This window comes from Giraffa tippelskirchi, chromosome 5 (assembly GCF_054371585.1).
Source record: "Giraffa tippelskirchi isolate mGirTip1 chromosome 5, T2T-mGirTip1v1.2.pri, whole genome shotgun sequence".
NCBI lineage: Eukaryota > Metazoa > Chordata > Mammalia > Artiodactyla > Giraffidae > Giraffa > Giraffa tippelskirchi.
The window spans coordinates 135,470,616-135,492,979 of NC_137279.1; the positions used below are offsets into that span (position 1 = coordinate 135,470,616).

The following is a 22,364-nucleotide window of genomic DNA, read 5'->3' on the forward strand; positions in this document are numbered from 1 at the left end:
CTTGAATTTCCCTTCATTTATGAAGAATATTTTCATTGATATAGGATGTTGGATTGACAATTCTTTTTTTTGGAGGGGGAGTGTTATTTGAAAAATGTGCTACATCCTTCTAGCCTTCATCAGTTCAGTTCAGTCGCTCAGTCATGTCCAACTCTTTGTGACCCTGTGGTCTAGCCTTCATAGTGTCTGGTAAAAATCCATTCTTTGAATTGTTTTCCTCCTATATACAAGTTGTTGTTTTCTTGCTGCTTCTGTGATTTTTGTTTGTTTTTGGTTTTCGGAAGTTTGACCATCAAGTGTCTTGGTATGGATTTCTTGGAGTTCATTTTCAGAATTTGTTCGGTTTCTTGAATCTGTAGGTTTACATCTTTTGCCAACTTGGGAAAGTTTCAGCCATTATTTATTTGAGTACATTATCAGCCTTACCCTCTTTCTCCTGTCTATCTGGATTTTGATGACATGAATGTTAGAATTTTGTTGTAATCTCATAGGTTCATTTGGTTCCTCTTCATATCTCTATTTCTTTGCTACAAACTTCTCTTTTTCCATTTGTTTCCAGCATTTTGTAATTGCTCATCAAAATATTTTTATGATGACTGCTTTAAAATTTTTGTCATATAATTCTAATATCTCTGTCAATTAGTATTGGTATCTGTTGATTCTTTTTAAAGTTCAAATTGTGGTTTTCCTTGTCCTTGGGATAATGTATGACTTTTTAATTGAAATCTGAACATTTTAAGTGTTACAGACTGTGCATTTTATTTAAACCTTTTAACTAGGTTCCTCTGACACTGCTCTGGCAAGGGAAAGATGATGACATTGCTTCAGTATATATATTTGGCCTCTTTTGTTCAGTATAACTTTGTAGAATTCCTTTACCCATTGTGTTATCTATTATGTTGAATCTGTAGATAAATTTTTGGAGAAATGACATCTTAACAACATTGAATTATATGAAAAAGACCTAATAAGTATTTAGTCTTCTTTACTGTCCCCCTGCAATATTTTGTAAATTTGTAGTTTCCTTAACTAGTTGATCTTTTTGGTTCTATTATAAATGGTATTGTTTCTTAAAATTTATTTTCCAATTGTTTATTGCTAGTATATATAAAAACTGTTTTAAACTGTGTCTGGTGAGTGTATACCTGCAACCTTGCTAAATTTACTCATTATTTCTATTAATATTTTGTGGATTTTATTGGATTTTCTATGCACATGCTCAAGTCATCTGAAAAAAAAAAAAAAGCACATAGTTTTACTTCTTCTCTGAATAATATGTCTCTTCCTTCCTTCCTTTGTTTTTCTGTTTGGACTTATTGCTCTAAAACCTTTAATACAACATTGAAAGAGGTTATGATAGTTAACATTCTAGCCTATTTCTAATCTTTAACCTTTAGGGGAATCTTTAATCTTTAGGGGAAAAGCATTTAGTGTTTTGCCATTAAATGTGATATTAGTTGTAAATTTTTAATAGATGCCTAGATTGAGAAAGTTTCTTTCTACTCCTAGTTTGCTGAAAGTTTTTCTGAATTTCATGAAGGGTGTTACATATTTTTATATGACTTTTCTGCATCTTTGAGATAATAACATGATTTGCTATTCTGTTAAATGGTGAATTGACATTTTTTAAATATAATAAATAATAGCTATTTAAATCAATGATCAAATTAAAGCATAAAGGTATTCTTATTAAAAACTGTCACAAATTAAGGAGGCCCATTTTCACCTTAATATTGTTCTTCAATTCCTGGCCAATGCAATAAAATATGAAATAAAAATAAGTGGCCTAGCATCATCATATGTGCTATGCTCACTTCCATCTAACCATGGCCCAAAACACTCCTCCTTAAGGCTTTGTACTGCATGTTCTGTTTGCCTTGAACTGTGGTGTTGGAGAAGACTCTCGAGAGTCCCTTGGACTGCAAGGAGATCCAACCAGTCCATCCTAAAGGAGATCAGTCCTGGGTGTTCATTGGAAGGACTGATGTTGAAGCTGAAACTCCAATATTTTGGCTACCTCATGCGAAGAGTTGACTCACTGGAAAAGACCCTAATGCTAGGAAGGATTGGGGGCAGGAGGAGAAGGAGACCACAGAGGATGAGATGATTGGATGGCATCACTGACTTGATGGATATGGGTTTGGGTAAACTCCGGGAGTTGGTGATGGACAGGGCGGCCTGGCGTGCTGCAATTCATGGGGTCACAAAGAGTCGGACACGACTGAGCGACTGACCTGATTGTCAAGTATTGTTCCTTGTGTAGGAGATGCTCATTAGATATACATTGAATGAGTGAATAATTATTGGAAAGGAAGAGACTAAAATCATGATTATTTGCCTTCTTAAACTGTCTAATTAGAAATCCCAAGGCAATCAAATAGAGAACTATTAGAACTAATATGCAAATCAGGAAGAAAGATCAATTGTTATTTCATATAATGTCAATAACCTATTAGTAAATATTTTGAAAATCTTATGCAAACCTAAAATGCCTGAGAAAAACTTTTATTAAAAAATCTCAGGACCCATATAAGGAAAATTATAAAACTTTACTGAGATATAAAATAACAACAAAAAGTAGAATGATGTGTTTCTGAATAATTACTAAATATCACAATATATTATGAGGTATTTTTTTTTAATATTATATATCCAATCAAGTGCCAGCAGTATTTTTTTGCTTTGACAAATGAGTGAAAGCTCATATAGATCCAAGAATGTGAGCAAAAGTAACCAAGAATACTTTTGAAGAAGTGGGGATTATATTTGGTTGGAGAATTTCCTTCATTATAAGGTATTGAAACATAGCATTATACAACAATAATGCAAATGGTATTGTTGCAAAGAGTAGACATAAAAATTAATGAAACATAGGTAGTCTAGGATCTAGACTCGATTATACGTAAGAATTAGCAAATGTGTTAGAAGACATCACAAAGCAGTAGAGCTGGGCAATTGATTAATCATTTTTAAAAATTAAGGTGTCAATGCCACTGTCTCAATTTATGCCCCCCTCTTCTCCCATTGTGTCCACAAGTCTGTTCTCTATGTTTCCACCTCCACTCCTGCTCTGCAAATAGGTTCAAGTAGATAGCTAGTGGGAAACTGCTGTATATCACAGGAAGCTCAGGTTGGTGCTCTGTGATGACCTAGTGGGGTGGGATGGGGGGTGGGATCAAGAGGGAGGGGATATATGTATACATATGACTGGTTCACAACATTGTACAGCAGAAACTAACACAACATTGTAAAACAATTATGTTTCAGTGATTGCATGTGTGGTCAGTTGCTTCAGTCATGTCCTAATCTTTGCGACTCCATAGACTAGCCCACCAGGCTTCTCTGTCCATGGGATTCTCCAGGCAAGAATACTGGAGTGGGTTGCCATGCCCTCCTCCAGGGGATCTTCTGGACCCAGGGTTCAAACCCACCTCTCCTGCATCTCATGCATTGCAGCCAGATTCTTTACCACTGAACCACCAGGGAAACCCCTATATTTCAGTAAGAAATAGCAAAAAAAAAAAAAAAAATTAAAGTTTCATGTGACATATCAAAATAAATGATAGATGGATCAAAATGCTAAGTATAAAAACTAAAAAGTAATGAACCATAAAGAAAAAGAGAAACAAGTGACTTTTTATGTGTTTTTAGGATCAGGACGAGGGGAGTGATGTAACTGTAAAATGAGGAAAGGAATAACAATTGGAAAAATAAATCACTTTCACTACTTTTTATACCTTAATATCATCCATTGATTTTTAATTAATAAAAAATATGGTATACAAAAATGTTGAGTTGTTTTCTTTGAATCCTACATTTGATCTTACTTTAGAACAAATGAATAATTTGAAATAAATAATTATCTGAGGTTTATATGTGTTTTTTTTACAAATATCAAACACATTGAACATATTACACATGGATTTTAAATTAAGTAAATCAGAAATCACAAAATATTTATTTTTCCCTCAAATTTGAAGCTTTCCTAGCATTTCTGTTTATTATTAACATAGCTTAGATTATACATAATACATCTGTGTTGCATTGCATAGTTATTAGCTTGTTGACATTGTTTCTATGAAAGAATATGGATGATTTTAAAGATTTTCTTATGAAAGAATGTTACAAATATGGAAGCTTTGAGATATTTTTTTTTAATATGCTCATTTTTTTTCCAGCTTAAGATATTAGTACAAAGAAAGTGAATCTTAAAAGTTGTCATCACAAGAAAAATTTTAGAACAATGTTTGGTGATGAATGTTAATTAGACTTATTGTGGTGATCATTTTACAATATACAAATATCAAATCATTATGTTGAAATCCTGAAACTAATATATCAATTATATCGAAATAAAAATAATAATTTGATACAAATTTTATGTATATGGTTGAATATTTGTATATGTATATTTCTTTGTTGTTACATATATTATTCAGTACTGTTATTGAATTAACAATAATACCTGTGAGTTCAGTTCAGTTCAGTCACTCAGTAGTGTCCGACTCTTTGTGACCCCATGAACTGCAGCACGCCAGGCCTCCCTATCCATCACCAACTCCCGGAGTCCGCCCAAACCCATGTCCATTGAGTTGGTGATGCCATCCAACCATCTCATCCTCTGTCATCCCCTTCTCCTCCTGCCCTCAATCTTTCCCAGCATTAGGGTCTTTTCCAATGAGTCAGCTCTTCGCAACAGGTGGCCAAAGTATTGGAGTTTCAGCTTCAACATCAGCCCTTCCAATGAACACCCAGGACTCATCTCCTTTAGGATGAACTGGTTGGATCTCCTTGCAGTCCAAGGGACTCTCAAGAGTCTTCTCCAACACCACAGTTCAAAAGCATCAATTCTTCTGTGCTCAGCTTTCTTTATAGTCCAACTCTCACATCCATAGATAACTACTGGAAAAACTATAGCCTTGACTAGACAGATCTTTGTTGGCAAAGTAATGTCTCTGCTTTTTAATATGCTGTCTAGGTTGGTCATAATTTTCCTTCCAAGGAATAAGTGTTTTTTAATTTCATGGCTGCAGTCACCATCTGCAGTGATTTTGGAGCCCAGAAAAATAAAATCAGCCATTGTTTCCACTGTTTCCCCATCCATTTGCCATGAAGTGATGGGACCAGATGTCATGATCTTAGTTTTCTGAATGTTGAGCTTTAAGCCAACTTTTTCACTCTCCTCTTTCACTTTCATCAAGAGGCTCTTTAGTTCTTCTTCACTTTCTGCCATAAGGGTGGTGTCATCTGCATATCTGAGGTTATTGATACTTCTCCCGGTAATCTTGATTCCAGCTTGTGCTTCCTCCAGCCCAGCATTTCTCATGATGTACTCTGCATATAAGTTAAATAAGCAGGGTGACAATATACAGTCTTGACGTACTCCTTTTCCTATTTGGAACCAGTCTGTTGTTCCATGTCCAGTTCTAACTGTTGCTTCCTGACCTGCATACAGGTTTCTCAAGAGACAGGTCAGATGGTCTGGTATTCCCATCTCTTTCATAATTTTCCACAGTTTACTGTGATCCACACAGTCAAAGGCTTTGGCATAGTCAATAAAGCAGAAATAGATGTTTTTCTGGAACTCTCTTGCTTTTTCGATGATCCAGCAGATGTTGGCAATTTGATCTCTGGTTCCTCTGCCTTTTCTAAAACCAGCTTGAACATCTGGAAGTTCACGGTTCATGTATTGCTGAAGCCTGGCTTGGAGAATTTTGAGCATTACTTTACTAGCGTGTCAGATGAGTGCAATTGTGCAGTAGTTTGAGCATTCTTTGGCATTACCTTTCTTTGGGATTGGAATGAAAACTGACCTTTTCCGATCCTGTGGCCACTGCTGAGTTTTCCAGATTTGCTGGCATATCGAGTGCAGCACTTTCACAGCATCATCTTTCATGATTTGAAATAGCTCAACTGGAATTCCATCACCTCCACTAGCTTTGTTCGTAGTGATGCTTCCTAAGGTCCACTTGACTTCACATTCCAGGATATCTTGCTCTAGGTGAGTGTGAGTGATCACACCATCGTGATTATCTGGGTCGTGGAGATCTTTTTTGTACAGTTCTTCTGTGTATTCTTGCCACCTCTTCTTAATATCTTCTGCTTCTGTTAGGTCCATACCATTTCTGTCCTTTATTGAGCCTGTCTTTGTATAAAATGTTCCCTTGGTATCTCTAATTTTCTTGAAGAGATCTTTAGTGTTTCCCATTCTATTGTTTTCCTCTATTTCTTTGCATTGATCTCTGAGGAAAGCTTTCTTATCTCTCCTTGCTGTTCTTGGAACTCTGCATTCAAATGGGTATATCTTTCCTTTTCTCCTTTGCTTTTCACTTCCCTTCTTTTCACAGCTATTTGTAAGGCCTCTTCAGACAGCCATTTTGCTTTTTTGCATTTCTTTTTCTTGGGGATGGTCTTGATCCCTGTCTCCTGTACAATGTCACAAACCTCCGTCCATAGTTAATCAGGCATTCTGTCTATCAGATCTAGTCCCTTAAATCTGTTTCTCACTTCCACTGTATAGTCATAAGGGATTTGATTTAGATCATACCTGAATGGTCTAGTGGTTTTCTCCACTTTCTTCAATTTCAGTCTGAATTTGGCAATAAGCAGTTCATGATCTGAGCCAGTCTGCTCCCGCTCTTGTTTTTGCTGACTGTATAGAGCTTCTCCATCTTTGGCTGCAAAGAATATAATCAGTCTGATTTTGGTGTTGACCATCTGGTGATGTCCATGTGTAGAGTCTCCTCTTGTGTTGCTGGAAGAGGGTGTTTGCTATGACCAGTGGGTTCTCTTGGAAGAACTCTATTAGCCTTTGCCCTGCTTCATTCTGTACTCCAAGGCCAAATTTCCTGTTACTCCAGGTATTTCATGACTTCCTACTCTTGCATTCCAGTCCCTGGTAATGAAAAGGACATCTTTTTTCGTTGTTAGTTCTAGAAGGCTTGTAGGTCTTCATAGAACTGTTCAACTTCAGCTTCTTCAGCATTACTGGTTGGGGCATAGACTTGGATTACCGTGATATTGAATGGTTTGCCTTGGAAACGAACAGAGATCATTCTGTCGTTATTGAGATTGCAACCAAGTACTGCATTTTGGACTGTTTTGTTGACTATGATGGCTACTCCATTTCTTCTAAGGGATTCCTGCCCACAGTAGTAGATATAGTGGTCATCTGAGTAATATTTACCCATTCCAGTCCATCTTAGTTCACTAGAATGTCGATGTTCACTCTTGAATACCTGTGAAATTCCTTACAATTTTGTGTATTAACTCGCCTTCTTTAGAAAATTCTAATGATGTTCTCAGATTGCATGCTAGATTTTTTTTTTGCATTATTACAGTTGTCATTGTTGTTTAGTGTTGAGGATGGAAATCTCTATACATATCTACCCAATACTTGATGCATTTTCCAGAAATCACTGAGGGGAGATAGATTTCATATGCAGAGGTGAATAGGAAAACCCTCTCCCTCCCCACCAGGACAAGCTCCAACCCTATACTGCTGCCCTGCCACTCCCTTCTTCTGGGTCTGCCAGCTTAGGTCCCTTGCCAGGTCCTTGATGTTTTAGCTCCTAATTACAATTCTTCTTGGCATCTCAGACTTCCCACAAAAATTCTCATAACTTAGCGTGCATGCTAAGTTGCTTTCAGTTGTGTCTGACTTTTGCAACCCTATAAATTGTAGCCCACCAGGTTCCTCTGTCCAAGAGATTCTCCAGGCACATAAAGGACCTTAAAAACAAAAATACAAAAAATTGAGTACTGTATATTTGTTTGTGTGTGTATCAGCCTGGCCCCTGATGGCTCAGACAGTAAAGAACCCACCTGCAATGTGGGTGACCTGGGTTCGATCCCTGGGTTGGGAAGATACTCTGGAGGAGGGAACATCTACTCACTCCAGTATTCTTGCCTAGAGAATTCCATCAACAGAGGAGCTTGGCGAGCTACAGTCCATGAGATCACAAAGAGTCAGACACAACTGAGTGACTTTCACACAGCTTGGCTCCAAACAAGTTTTTTACATGGATTGGTATCCTGCAATATAGAATGTCATAGAGTGGATTCCGTGGTTTGAAGTGATCTTCTCCGAACCTGTAAGTTTAAGCCAAATCTAAATGGAGAATTATAAGGTCTGGAGTGTTGTTTTGTTTTATTGGTTTTGGTTTTGGGGAGTCAGTCCAAGTCCTCATCAGTTCATGCCCCTAATTTGTTTTCACCACACTATGCCTTCAAGATGCTAAAATACCAGAGCAAAAAGGGAAGTATTCTGTTGGTTTTTTAGAAGCCTTAGTTACTAAACATTTGAATTAACTAATGGAAGGTGGAATAGAAAAACCAAATCATCAAGTAAACTAAAATTCATTTATATTTGTTTCTGGAGTATGTCATGTGATATTTTCCTGGGAAGATTCACATTCTTAATTATGTTTGGTTTACAATAATATTAAAATAACCACATTTCCTGAGTACAATTCAATTGTGCCATTAAGGGATGTAGTATTCTTTCATCATTCCAGGCAGTTTGGAATCCATTGGGAATAAAAATTGGCCATGAATAATCCACAGAAATGACTATATTTAGAAGCATATATAACATCAGATTTTGCATTATCTCTGAGTTCTAATATTGATTAGCTGTCTCAGTTTCATAACTTTGGAGAGATATGGGGGAGTCCTCTTGTTAATTTAGCAAAGGTTTAGCTGAGAGCCTTCTTTATACCATGCACTGTGTTAGTCCATGTAGATTGAAAAATGGGAGATGAAGAGATACCCTCAAAAAGTTTCCTGGGTGGTGATGCTCTAACTTGCCATCTTGAACCTTTGTTCACCCATTCATGCTCCAGGACCACCAGACAAGGCAAGACCACTGCTCTCAAGGAGTTCACATTCTAGGAAAGGATGTAGAAGGAAGTGAACCTTAAAAAATGGAGAAATAGCTCACACAGTCATTTTAAAACTTTCTAACTGCAAAGTCACCACTCATTTCCTGAGGATCTTTCAGAATGCCATTTATTATGCCTAGGGATGAGCAACATTTTTAACTAAAAAGCTTATCATGTTTTAATTAACGTAGGTAGCACCCACTGGGGATGTTAGCACAGGTTCAATGCCTGAGGTTGGGGGAAAGTATATCATCCTTTGAGGATCCTGCCTCTTGGATTGAATCCGAGAGCAACCTTGTGTGAGAAATGGAGAGGAACCTTGAGACCACCCACCTCACCTAGCTGGACTCTTCTCAATTTGTGAGGCTGTAAATAAGTGTATGTGAGGAAGGTTGCTTATGCCTCCAAGCATCAGCTTTGTCAGGCTGTAGGTGCTGCTCAGCTAGTATCAGATCAGGAGGTGCCCAAAAGGATCGAATGTGCTACTGCGTAGGGGAGGATATGTCTAAGTGTTTTTAATGCTATCATAAAGTTTCATCTTTAAAAGAAAAATAAGAAGAGAAGGAGGGAGAGAAAATGTTTCCTGGTTGACAGACGCATGAGGAGGATACTAGCTTAAGGAACAGCATTATGTAGTTCACTTCAGGCCCTGGAACTTGCATCTTCTTGCTATCTGACAGGGAAGGTAAGGCATTTCCCCAGGCCCTAGAGACCTATCCTAGCCATTTGCATCGGGACTCAAAAGTCTCCTGTCCCCATAGCCCTCCCCAGGTTCCCAGTCTTCTTGTCTATAGCTTTGGACTTCAGCAGTAGCCCTCTTTGCCTGTTTCACTTTCCTGTGTTGCTCTCTCTAGCCACATGGCCACAAATTCTTGGGTTTTATCATACATACTCAATAGAAGAAGCCTTTACTAGAAAATTGTAGCCCAGCAGAGCTAAAATGCTTGATCATCCTGCATTAAGCACTGCTTTCTTTGCTATCCAGGCGGGCAGGATTAAACAGCAAGCAGATGGATGTTGATGTTGTCTGGAGTTTACTTGTCTTGAGTCTACTGCAGGAAATCAGTGGGGAACAGGCCATTCCCACTGCCTTCTCAGATATCTGTTCACTGACCTGGCAACAACTTTCTCCTTTCTGAGTAGCATTTGTCTCCAAGCAAGCCTCGGCACATGCAATCATATCCTTCTCCCGAGCCCTGATTCTAAGAAGTCTGGAAAGGTAGATGGGTAGGTAACTTAAAGGATCTTGGGTGACACCACTTGGGTTCTGAATATGGATAGACAATTTAGTGGCAGTTAACTGAGACCCGGCTAGTTAACACTTGACTGCTGCAGCAATCTATTACTTTCCATTACTAGTGAGACCATGGTATGGAATGGTGCCACAAACGTAAGGGTTGGGCTCAGTAGCTTGGATTATCCTCTCCCTCATGTTCAGATCTCAGTGTTGGAAGAGATATTTGACACCTGAAAGACCAGAGTGTTTCTACTCACTCCTTCGCCTAGGATATTTGGGAGGACAGTTTGTTAGGAAACACATTAATGTTTATGAGGTGGGAAGGATGTAAAAAGAAAAAAATATGCTCAAATATCATTAACTCCTGTTGTGACCTCTTCTAACTCTTCCGCTTTTTCTACTCTTCCAAGTGTCACATCCTTAAAGAGAAACAAGATATTTTCACTGTGTTTATTTCTTTGTTTTTCAAGAGCAGTTTACAACAGTCATGTGAACACACCCAATTTAATGATCGTGTAAGGAGATAAATGACTATTCTGGCCTGTCCTCTGAGCTGGCCCTGCAAGGACTGGCAAGACACAAGCATTTCGCACATGCCATTTCTATATAGAGACCTCGCAGCTGTAAAAGCCTTGCTTAAATCCAAGTTACCATACAAACCAGCTGGAATAAAACCCCAAATAAAAGTTCCAAAACTAGCTTGTTTCTTCTGAGCAGGCTCCTTGATGGCTGGAAATCTGAAACTTCACATGAAAAGTTCCAGAAAACAAACAGATTTGCTGACATGCCGTAATACAGGATGCTCTCTTCTCTAAACTTGTTCTTCATTGTCTCTTACATTGGAAAAAACAAAACCAATAAACAAAAACAGAACTACTAGAATGATGAACCTCTTACAGACTGTGGAATCGAGCAGGGTTTAAGTGAGAATCGGAGACCTGTGTTATATTTTATATGTCAGCACCAACACTGTCTTTGGTTAAATTATGAAATGGAAAGTGGAGCTAATGCTAACTGGCTCTGATCCTGAGGAAGTTACTGAACTTCTCTGAGCCTTACATGCTTCACCTGTAAAATAAACGACTTGAATTAAGATCACCCACAAGATAATAAGGATATTTAGAAGTTTTAATTCAAGCGGGTGTGCAAAGAAAATGTAATGTTGCTTGACACCTTTGAGAGTTCAGATAATTTACTGAATGTCAGTAATAAATTAGTTGTTTGGGTAAGCTAGTAACTGGTTACCCTACTTATAAAGCTTGTGTCTTGAGTCTCAAGCATTTTCAAGACTGCTTGAACAGTGGCTACACAATTGCTTATGCAGTAAATTAATATTTAATTCAGTAAACATGCCTTAAGGGACTTCTGAGTGCAAGGACTTATGCCAGATGCCACATAATGACATTTTTAATCCTGTAGCACTTGGTTTAAAAAGCACTTTCATATGAATTATTTCATTTTTCTACCAACACTACATGGACCGGAGAGGGCAAATATCACCATTTTACAGATAAGGAAATTGAGGCTCAGTGATGTCACATAGAGTGCTAAATTTAAATCTATTGTTTCTGGGTTCCAAGGAATGGGGAAAATATAAAAGGAAAGCTTTTTGTGAAAATTAAATGTTGGATAATGATGTGGCTAACATTTAATGAGTTCTCACTGTGTGCCTGACACTAAGTCTCATGTGTAATTAATTTAATTCACATAACAGTCCTATGAAGGAGGTACTAAAATTATTCCTACTAGTGTTTAATATAATGTAAGATCCACTAGGACAGGATTTTTATCTCTTTTGTTCACTGCTATATCCCCAGCCTAGCAGGCTATAGTCTATGTGGTCACAAAGAGTTGGACACAACTGAGCATACACATACATATCCCAGCAGTTAGAATAGAGTCTAACACAATAAATATTTTTTCTGTTTTTGAATGAATGAAAGTTTCTAAATGTTTTAAATGAATGAATCTCTGTATTTCATATAGAAAAACTGAGGGACAGGATAATTAAGTAACTTCCCTTAAACAAGATCAGTCAGATAAATCAAGATGGATGCAGGATTTAAATTTAGATAGCCTAATCTAGAATTCTTTAAGACCACAAGCTATCCTTGTATTAAAACAGTCCACCAACCAAAATATGCTTATGCTTTGAAGGGAAGTTTTAAAATACTTTGGAAAAACATAGTAACTTTTCTTGTCCTTGGATTTAAGTTCTTGCAAAGAAACATTTAATTGATATACAATCCCAGACTTGATATTAATATATAAGCCTTATGTATTCAGATGATCAAGATTGAAAAACAGTTGTTTAACTGAGCATTCTAGTACTTCTACTTGAGAATGCATTCTCTAATCAAATGTGTAATGTTTTATGTTTATGTTGACCAAGGCACTCGTTACAGACTAGAAAAGTCTAGCTGTAATTTATTCATCACAGAAATACAACTGTCTGAGAGATGGAGTGAATACCCATAGAAACTTGATGTGAGGGTGCAGTGGGGAGGGATGCAAATTCATGTCAGTCAAAATAAAATATTTAAGAAAAATTGGGTTATCAGAAATTTGTTGGCTTGTGAAGATGAACCAGTGAAAATCTAGAAAGAAAAGTAAGATAAGAAAAGAAACAACGTCTTGCCTTTGAAAAGTAAAAATCTAAAACATACAGTCTTGAAGTGAGATTTTTGGTTTCAACATGAAAGAATCACAGTGTGAACTATAAAGCCTGACTTCGTCCAGCAGTTAATATGACATGACAGCTCACCTGGAAGTGAACTGTAAAGCAATGTTTAATTTAAAAACAATATTGTATGATCTCAGTAAGTGAAATGTTAAAAGCTGCTTAGCAGAGCATAAATAAATGTTTCAGTGAAAAGTACACTCTCTCCTATAAGTAGCTTGTGACAATAGACTGGATGGCTGTGATAATTTTCATTATTGTGTATATAGCTAATGCAATTCTTAGCTATATGCTGTGTGTTCATACTTGCTTCTTTTACATTGATAAACTAAAAAGGAAAGCCAAAGGTGGATTCCTCTTTACTTTGCAATTTTTTTCTATTATAAATCTAATTAATACATATTCACTGGAGAAAATTGGAAAAATATAGAAAAAGAATTTAAATTTAGCATCTCAGAGTTTACAATTTTCCTTTAAAGAGGTGATATATATATACCTATGTTAAGCCCTTTAGGAACTCAAAATATTGGTGTTTTGTTATTTTATACCCATGTGAAGTAAAGAGGAGGGAAATAATGGTACCCACTTTCACATTTGAGAAAGCGGAGATACTGGGTAAGGAAAGGAAAAAAAAAGACATGGATTTTAAAAAAGTCATGCTCACTAGACTGTATCTGCATCTACAAAGGTCTTCTTTTTCCTGCTTATATCTGTTTTATATCATGTATTGACAGATATCTTCTTAGTTCATGTTTGTACAGAAAAACATGAGTATGTCAGGTTGTACCATCCACATTATACCCTAGTCTCTCTAGTCCCCCCATCTCTTTCCCATCTTGTCCCAGGAAAACTACATATGGCCAAAATCTCTTATTAATATAGATATAAACATTTTCAATAAAATATTAAAAAACTGAATCCTACTGTGTATAAAAATAATTATATGCCATGACTGAATGGCATTTATGTCAGGTTTGCAAGGCTGACTCAGCATTTGAAAGTTGTTCAGTGTAATCTACCACATGTAAAGGCTAAAGAAAAAAATATTAATAATGAAGACAAACATTTGACAAAATCCAATGCTCATTCATGATTAAAAAAAAACTCAACAAAAATTAGGAATAGAGAAGAACTTCCTCAATTTAATAAAGAACATCTACCAAAAAGCAAACAAAAAAAAAGCCCTCAGCTAACACATTCTTGATAGGAACAACCTGAATAGTTTCCCACTAAGATCAGGAACTGCTGCTGCTGCTAAGTCACTTCAGTCATGTCCGACTCTGTGCGACCCCATAGACGGCAGCCCACCAGGCTTTCCCGTCCCTGGGATTCTCCAGGCAAGAATACTGGAGTGGGTTGCCATTTCCTTCTCCAGTGCATGAAAGGGAAAATTGAAAGTGAAGTCGCCCAGTCGTGTCCGACTCTTAGCGACCCCATGGACTGTAGCTTACCAGGCTCCTCCGTCCATGGGATTTTCCAGACAAGAGTACTTGATAACAAACGTTCTCTCTAACCATTGCTTTCAACATTGTACTGAAAGTCCTAGATAGTGCAGTAAGGTAAGAAAAGGAAATAAATATATAAAGATTCGGAAGAATAAAACGAAAGTGTCCTTTAGTTGCAGGTGACATAATTGTCTAAACACACAAAAAAAAATCCAGAAGAATTCACCATGAACAAAAACAAAAAAACTTCTGGGAATTAGAAGAGCATAAAAAGTTCTCAGGACACAATGTTAATACACAAAAGTTAATTGCTTGCCTATATACCAATAACAAACAATTTAAAATTAAAAATATATATATCATTTACAACAGCACCAAAAAAGGAGAGGAAAAAAAAGGAAAGAAGGAAGCAAACTGGAAGCAAATATAGGTTAATGGATCTGTATGTGGTACATCCATATAAAGGAACATTAATCATCAATAAGAAATGAAGAATAAAGCCATGAAAAGACATGGATGAATCTTTTTTTTGTTGTTGGAGTATAGTTGCTTTACATTGCTGTATTAAGACATGGATAAATCTTAATGCATACTGGTAAGTGAAAGAAGCCAGACTAAAAAAGCTACATACTGTATTATTCCAATTATATGATGTTCTGGAAAAGGCAAAACCATAGTGACAGTGAAAAGATCAGTGATTGCCAGGGATTCAAGGAAAAAGGAGAGTTAAATATGTAAAGCACAGGGGATTTTGTGGAGCAGTGAATCTATTCTGTTTGATAGTTATTTTGAATATGTGACACTATACATTTGTCAGTACTCTTGCCTGGAAAAACCCACGGACGGAGGAGCCTGGTAGGCTGGAGTCCATAGGGTCGCTAAAAGTCGGACACGACTGAGCGGCTTCACTTTCACTTTTCCCTTTCATGCATTGGAGGAGGAAATGGCAGCCCACTCCAGTATTCTTGCCTGGAGAATCCCAGGGACGGCGGAGCCTTGTGGGCTGCCGTCTATGGGGTCGTACAGAGTCAGACACGACTGAAGCGACTTAGCAGTAGCAGCATACATTTGTCAAAACCCATAGAACATTACAACACAAAGAGTGAACTTCAGTGTGCATGCATGCATGCCCGTGTGCTCAGCTGTGTCTAACTCTTTGGAACCCCATGGACTGTAGCCCACCAGGCTCCTCTGTTCATGGAATTTTCCAGGCAAGAATACTAGCATGGATTGCCATTTCCTACTCCAGGGGATCTTCCTGACCCAGGGATTGAACCCACGTTTCTTTCATCTCCTGCATTGGCAAGTGGATTCTTTACCACTGTGCCACCTGAGAATCCTAAACTTCAGTGTGTTCAGACTTAAAAAAAGAAAGAAAAAAAAAAACATTTGGGAGGTTGGGAAACCAGGATAGAAAGCAGAATATGATTTTTTAAACCAATTTATCCATATCACAAGGTATGAAACAACCTCACCGAAGAGGGTAGGGAAAGAGCTGCTGACCTAATAAATAACTTTGGGGGTGAGTGGAATCTCTAAGATTAAAAGCAAAAGAAAAGTATATAAACACTGTACAACAGTTGACATTTTTTTCCTTTGGAGATACCAGGATTATTGCTGTACACATACGCTGGAATTGAACGATTAAGTAAATGGATGGCAGATGGTAGAAGCTAAGTTTCTCACTGTTGGAGCAGAGTTTGCAGATAAGAAAAGCTAGAATGATCCCTATGGTAACAGATTAGAGTTGGAGACACTGGTATGAATCCATGTTTAACTTAATATAAATACAGATGGTTACATATAGAAATGTTTGTAAATATGTGTGTATGGTTTGATATATGGAAATAAAGTTCTTGCTCTGTCAACTGAGAGGGCCTACAGTAGCAACACCCCAGCATCAATGATCCTTCCTAGCACCCATATCTTGGTTTCTAATATCATCCTCCAATAAAAAGAACCAGAACTCCTTATAGAAATAGCTGATTTTAGGACTAGATCAAGAAATCTACACAGTGAACCTGGATCATCTTGTAGTGCCAGAAAGTTAGGAAATACTTAAAAACACGCATACCAGACTTCCCTGGTGGTCCAGTGGTTAAGAATCTGCCTTCCAGTGCAGGGGACACGGGATTCAATTCCCAGTCAGAGAACTAAGGTCCCATGAGCCACAACTAGAGAAGCCCGCAAGCTGCAGTGAAGACCCAGTGCAACAAAAATATAAAAATAAAAACACACATACAATGGTGGAGCATGGCAAAGGGATATAGGAGCCAATTTGAACTAAAGATGGAACAACAGAGTGAATAAAATATTATTGGATTATAATCCAAAGTATAAAATAAATATACTGGAGTTCATACTGATACAAATAAATGATTGAATAAATAAATACTCATGGGAGAAAAAGCAAATCTTCTATGCAGAAGAATTCCAAATAGTGTATGTAGATACTCTACCCTCTAGGATATGGAGCAAAACTCCCTATATCTTAAGCGTGAACTGCACATGGTGACTTCGTCCCAAAGGGAGAAAAGGAGAGAAAAAAAGTAACTTTACAGGGGAGAAACCTGCTGAAAAACCTGCTAAAAACTGTCTCAGCCAGGTGATCAAGATCAACGTCAACGTCAACGTGATAAGTCATGTTGACAGTATGTGCTCTTGATACAACGTGACAAAAAAGGTACTTTACCTCTGTGGTCTTCCTCCCCCAAAATCATCCTCCCCAAGTCTAATCATGAGGAAAATATTGGGCAAATTCAAACTAGGGGACATTCTATGAAATACCTGACCAGGAGTCCTCGAAACTCTCAAAGTCATCACAAACAAAGACAATCTGAAAACTTGCTACAGCCAAGAGAAGCCTAGGATGATGTGATAACTAAATGCAGTGTAATATCCTGAACAGAAAAAGGACATTAGGCTTAAAACTAAGGCAATCTGAATAAAGTATGGACTTCCGTTGATAAAACTATGTCAGTATTGGTTCCTTAGCAAGGTACCAAAGTATGGGAGCAAAGGTACCATACTAAGGTATGTCAATTATACAGGAAACTGGTTGTGGGGCTCTATGGGGGCTGCCTGGATTAGCTTCACAATTTTTCTATAAACCTAAAATTGATCTAAAAGCAAAGTTTATTTTTTAAAAAGATTATCCAGACTTTCTCACCACTGCTGTCCTAAGTGTCAGTACATTGCACAACTCCAGGAAACAGCACTGGTATAAAATTCAGTGTGAATGACCTTCCCAGGAGTTGTGCAAGGCTGCAATACTTCTCCAACTTAAGTGGATTTTTCCTAAGAAAAATGATTTTCCACACATCAACTTATGTTTTCCTTGTGAAATTTGCCATCAGTTTATTACAGATTCTACTTGACTGGTTTTCTCAGGAAGGAAAAGTTGGGCTGAATCAGTAACAAACCTTTTTTAGACAGACACATGAAAGACACTTTCTTGTTAAGCAGGCATCAACCCAACCACATATGAGTGGAGAGGGACGTGGAGCCAAGCTGGGGAGACCTGACTACTTCTCCTATCCTGGCCGGTCCACACTCCACACTTGACCACCTTTGACCACGGTCGCTGGGTAGGAACCACAGCCTGGCCCAAATGGCGGTCTTAGCGTTTCAACCTCCGGAACTAGAAAACAACCCAAATGGGCCAGGAAAGCCAGAGAAAGTGGGAACTGTGTTGAAAGTTTCAGTGACACATTTCTGAACATCAAGAAGAGTTTTTCCACCAGCTGAAGAAATTCTACATTTTTTCAGCTTGCTCAAATGAGAATGTGAAAGGTGAAAACTTTCATTGACTGCTCTGAAACATATTTAACTGAAATATGTAAATGAAATATTAAATCTCCATGAAATGTGAGATCTCTTCTGGGATTCGGTCCATAAATTGTATTTCACCAGATTTGAGATCATAAAGTTTCTCCATTTCAGACCAAATTAGTGATCTCTTTCTGTTCCTATAAGTTATAACCCCCAGATGTGTCAAATTATGTTATGAAAACCATATAAAAGAAATTTTTTAAGAACTTGATAAATTTCTTGTTTTACTGAGGTTTATTGGTCTTGTTTTAATGGGACAGAAGAGAAATTAATCTTTCATGTTTGTGCTTTTTTTTCCACACTGGAGGGAGACTCTGAATTGTTAGGGCAACAAGGGAAAATGCTTAACTTGGGCCAATTTCTTGAACAGACTGTCCAGTTGCTGAGATAAGCCTCTTGCTGAATCAAATGTATGTTTTTGTGTTTGGTCTTGGATCTTATCTGTCTGCAGCAGCAGCAAGTTTAATAACAAAGGAGGTTCAAACAGATGAAGCTGCTGTTTCAGCCTCTTCTGCTAGTGTTTTCAAAGAGCTCAGTAGATTTGGTCATTATGCCCATCCTAATCAAACATTTTGAAAGCTTATCTTCTGCCACCATTTCCTACAGTCTTTCCGCAAAGCAGCCATTATTAGTAATTATTAGTAGAATGGTATGTGGTGTGTAAATATACTTAATAGGCAAATTTCTAAGACATTGTTTAAGACCATCTTTTAAAGAATCTAATGAATTTTTGGTTTTAGTTTTCAAATTGGAGTGTTACAATTATTTTGCACACATTGCAGTTCATTTCCTAAATTTGTTCTTCAGTGCATGAGAGACAAGGCTTTTATAGTGCAAATAAGTTGAATCGATGCCATTTGGGGTTATAGATGACAGTTTGAGATGGTTTCACTCTTTCTGTGTTGAATAATTCTACAGGAATAACACGCTAATCATAGGGAATTTATGTATATGAAGGTTGGTATAGGGGAATATTTTAAAGCCCTAAGATTTTCCTGGAATGAAATGGGTGGGATTCACAGTCTAAATTTGTTTTTCTTAAGAGGACCCTGTTTGCTTAAATTCCCAGAAAATATGACCGGAGTCCTTGGTCAACCAAGCTGTGGGAGTGTATAGGAGCTCAGTGCTGAGAAGGGGACCTGCCAATGTTTGGAAGTTCTGGGGGAGGTGATGCTGGAAATGAGACTCCTAGGATGGTAGGGGTGGGGACCAAAATTCCTAGAATGCAAGCATATTGAGCCCACTTGCCTCTATGAATGGGGCTCGACCCACAGGCTGGCTTCCCTCTCCTCCCTCCCACTCACCCAGCAGAGGACTGACCCAGCCCCGCCAGGAGACAGCTGTCCTTGGCTGGAGCCAGCTCCTGGCTGCAAGCTCTCCGTGCTCCACACCGCCGTCCAGCCCAGCCAGCTTGGCTTCGAGGCCTCGGATTTCATCTCCAAGTGCCAAGAGTCCCTTCATGAAAGTCAGATTTTTTTTTTCACCTGGCCATTCCATCACTTCGCAGTTGGTGGGTTTCATCCACAAAAATTGTCTTCTATAAGATAAAATACAGTAGGAGCACTACCCAGTAAAAGCTACACAGAGAACCATGATTCAAAATCCCAGGCCAGTAGTCAGATTTACTCCAGATCTGACCGCACCATTCTAAACTCTTTCTTTTATAGAAACTAGAAATACTTGTTTTGGAAATAAATATCATTTGGGAATGTGTTATTAACTTCATGAGCATTTCTCTGTGGATAATCAAACTAATCAGATACTGTTTGCAAAAGGAAACCAAGATTATAGTCACAAAAGACTACCATGAGTGACTTCATTAAAGTAAAAATTTCAGAAAAATCTATTGTTTCTTCTTACCTTGAAGGAAATTTTATGCTAATGTGTTCTAATATAAGCAAACTCAAAAGTATGAATATCAACATAGATAAATTAGGGAATTATTTTAGTTGCTTTACTAAGGCTTTCATGATATAATTTATGTAAGTAGATAATAACTATGGTAGGATGCAGGTAGAATTTGATTTATTTAAAAATCAGCTCACATATGATATTTTTTAATTATTGAAAAACTTATTATACATTCAGAAGAGTGTAATAAAATATAACTAAACAGCTTAAAGGAAAATAATAAAATGAACACTTGTGTATTTATTACACAGATTAAGCAATCAAAACTTAGAAGACCCATGAATACCCTTCCTCACTCATAGTCTTCCTCATAGGGGTAACTACTCATCTGAATTTGATGTTTACTTATTTCCTTGTTTTTTTCCCCCATAATTTAATCATCTATGTATTTTTTTTCCTCCGAAACAATGCGATGTGTAGTTTTGTCTGGTTTTAAGCTTTATTTTTTGTGCAAAAGTGCATCTTTTTTTTTCCCTTTAATCTTTTCTTCATTTTAAACTACATTATTTTATCTCTTTTACTGGAGTATACTTGCTTTACAATGTTGTGTTGGTTTCTGTACAATTGAAGTGAATCAGCTGTGTATACATATATCCCCTCCCACTTGAACCTCCCTCCCACTCCCCCACCCCCATCCCATCCCTCTAGTTCATTACAGAGCACCAAGCTGAACTCCCTGTGCTATACAGCAGCTTCCCACTAGCTATCTATTTTATTGATGGTAGTATATGTCAATATGTCAGTGCTACTCTCTCAATTCATCCCACCCTGCCCTTCCACCCCCACCATGTCCACAAGTCCATTCTCTATTTCTGCCCTGCAAATAGGTTCATCAGTACCATTTTTGTAGATTTCAATATGTGTGTTAATATTTGTTTTTCTCTTTCTGACTTATTTCACTCTGTATGACAGACTCTAGTTTCATCCACATCTCTACGAATGACCCAGTTTCGTTCCTTTTTATGGCTAAGTAATATTCCATTGTATATATGTACCACATCTTCTTATAGACAGAATCATACTTTGTATTTTTATGTGACTTCTTAGCTTAACATTACTGTATGTTGTATTCCAGAGTAAAATTAAGTATATTTAATTTGTTCATCCATTTTCCTGCTGATTTACATTTAAGTTAGTTCTAGTTTCTTGCTGTTATGAGAAAATCTTGCAATTAATAGTCTTAAACATGTCTTCTAGATTGCATATGCAAGAGATCCTCTAGGGTAGATACCTCAGAATAGATCTGGGTTATAAGGTATATATATTTTCATCTGTACCAAGTAATGCCAAAATGTTTTCCAAAGTGGTTGTTCCTGTTTATGTTCCCACAGCAGTTGAACAAAGTGCGCATTGCATCACATTCCCTCCAGTACTTGATATTATTTGATTTTAGTTCTTTCCAGCACAGTGAGTATGAAATGCCATCCCATTGTGATTTTTGTTTCCCTGATTACCAGTGAGGTTGGATATCTTTTTTATGTTTAGGAGCCATTTGTGTTTTCATTCACTCAATGAATACTGCTTGAGTATCTCCCATTTGCTAGGCACTGTTTGGGTCTCTGCCACTTCTATGAAATATCTGTACCTATACATTGGCCATTTTTCTATTGTTTTCCTTTTTCAAAGGAGTTCTTTATAAGTTCCAGAAATATCCTTGTTGGCTATATGTTTTACAAATATAACTTCCAAGTTTGTGGCTTGCACTTTACGGTATTTTTTGATGAAGGGAACCTCTTAATTTTAATGTGGTCATATCTCCTTTTTTGTATTGTCTTTTTTAAGCTTTAATGTTTCTAATTAAGATTTTACTTGTGTTTGAAGTATATTCTTATATATTGTAAGAGGAAAAGATCCAATTTCTTTCTTTTTATTTTATTCCCCATATGGAGAACTAACTCTTCTGGCATCATTATTGGATGGTATCTCCCTTACCTGCTAACCTACAGTACCCTCTTAGTCATGACTCATGACCCTGTGTAATGTGTGGGTCTCTTTCTGGATTCTCCCTTCTGTCTCATTGTTCTAGTTGTCTCTTTCTGTGTCAGTTCCACTGTATCACTCATCGTAAAAAAGAGAAGGATAAAAATTATTTTGGAAGGTAAATGCACAGTGCCTAACACGTTAAACACTCACTAGATACCATCTATTATCATTTTAGTAGAGAACACATTTTAATATGTTGTTTTAAACAATGTCTAAACTCTGTAGAGAATTAGTAAACATTCAGTAGACATAGCCACTTCTATTTGCATTTGATCTGAGTTACCTGGCTGTGCAGAGACTTGTGACATGCACATGCGCATTCATTGCCTTTGCCTTCTTCTAACACGTGTGGAAACTGTGAAAGATGAAGTCTATAGACTCTTTACTCATCCTCA

General features: G+C 37.3%; 1 protein-coding gene and 1 long non-coding RNA gene across 21 annotated transcripts in view; both read left to right on the top strand.

Moving 5' to 3' along the window:
- DDAH1 (dimethylarginine dimethylaminohydrolase 1) overlaps positions 1-22,364 on the top strand; it is a 263,209-nt gene that overhangs the window by 150,463 nt on the left and 90,382 nt on the right. For 2 of the 20 annotated variants that reach the window (XM_081490043.1, XM_081490044.1), the window contains exon 2: positions 15,854-16,003. The exons of the other annotated variants lie outside the window; for them this stretch is intronic. The gene's annotated coding sequence lies outside the window, so the exon portion shown is untranslated. The remainder of the gene's footprint in view (positions 1-15,853; positions 16,004-22,364) is intronic. 20 annotated transcript variants of the gene reach the window in all.
- On the top strand, positions 7,914-12,728 carry LOC145506130 (uncharacterized). Its single transcript, XR_014053564.1, has 3 exons — positions 7,914-8,093; positions 9,430-9,567; positions 9,868-12,728. It is a non-coding gene; the product is annotated as an uncharacterized LOC145506130 (long non-coding RNA).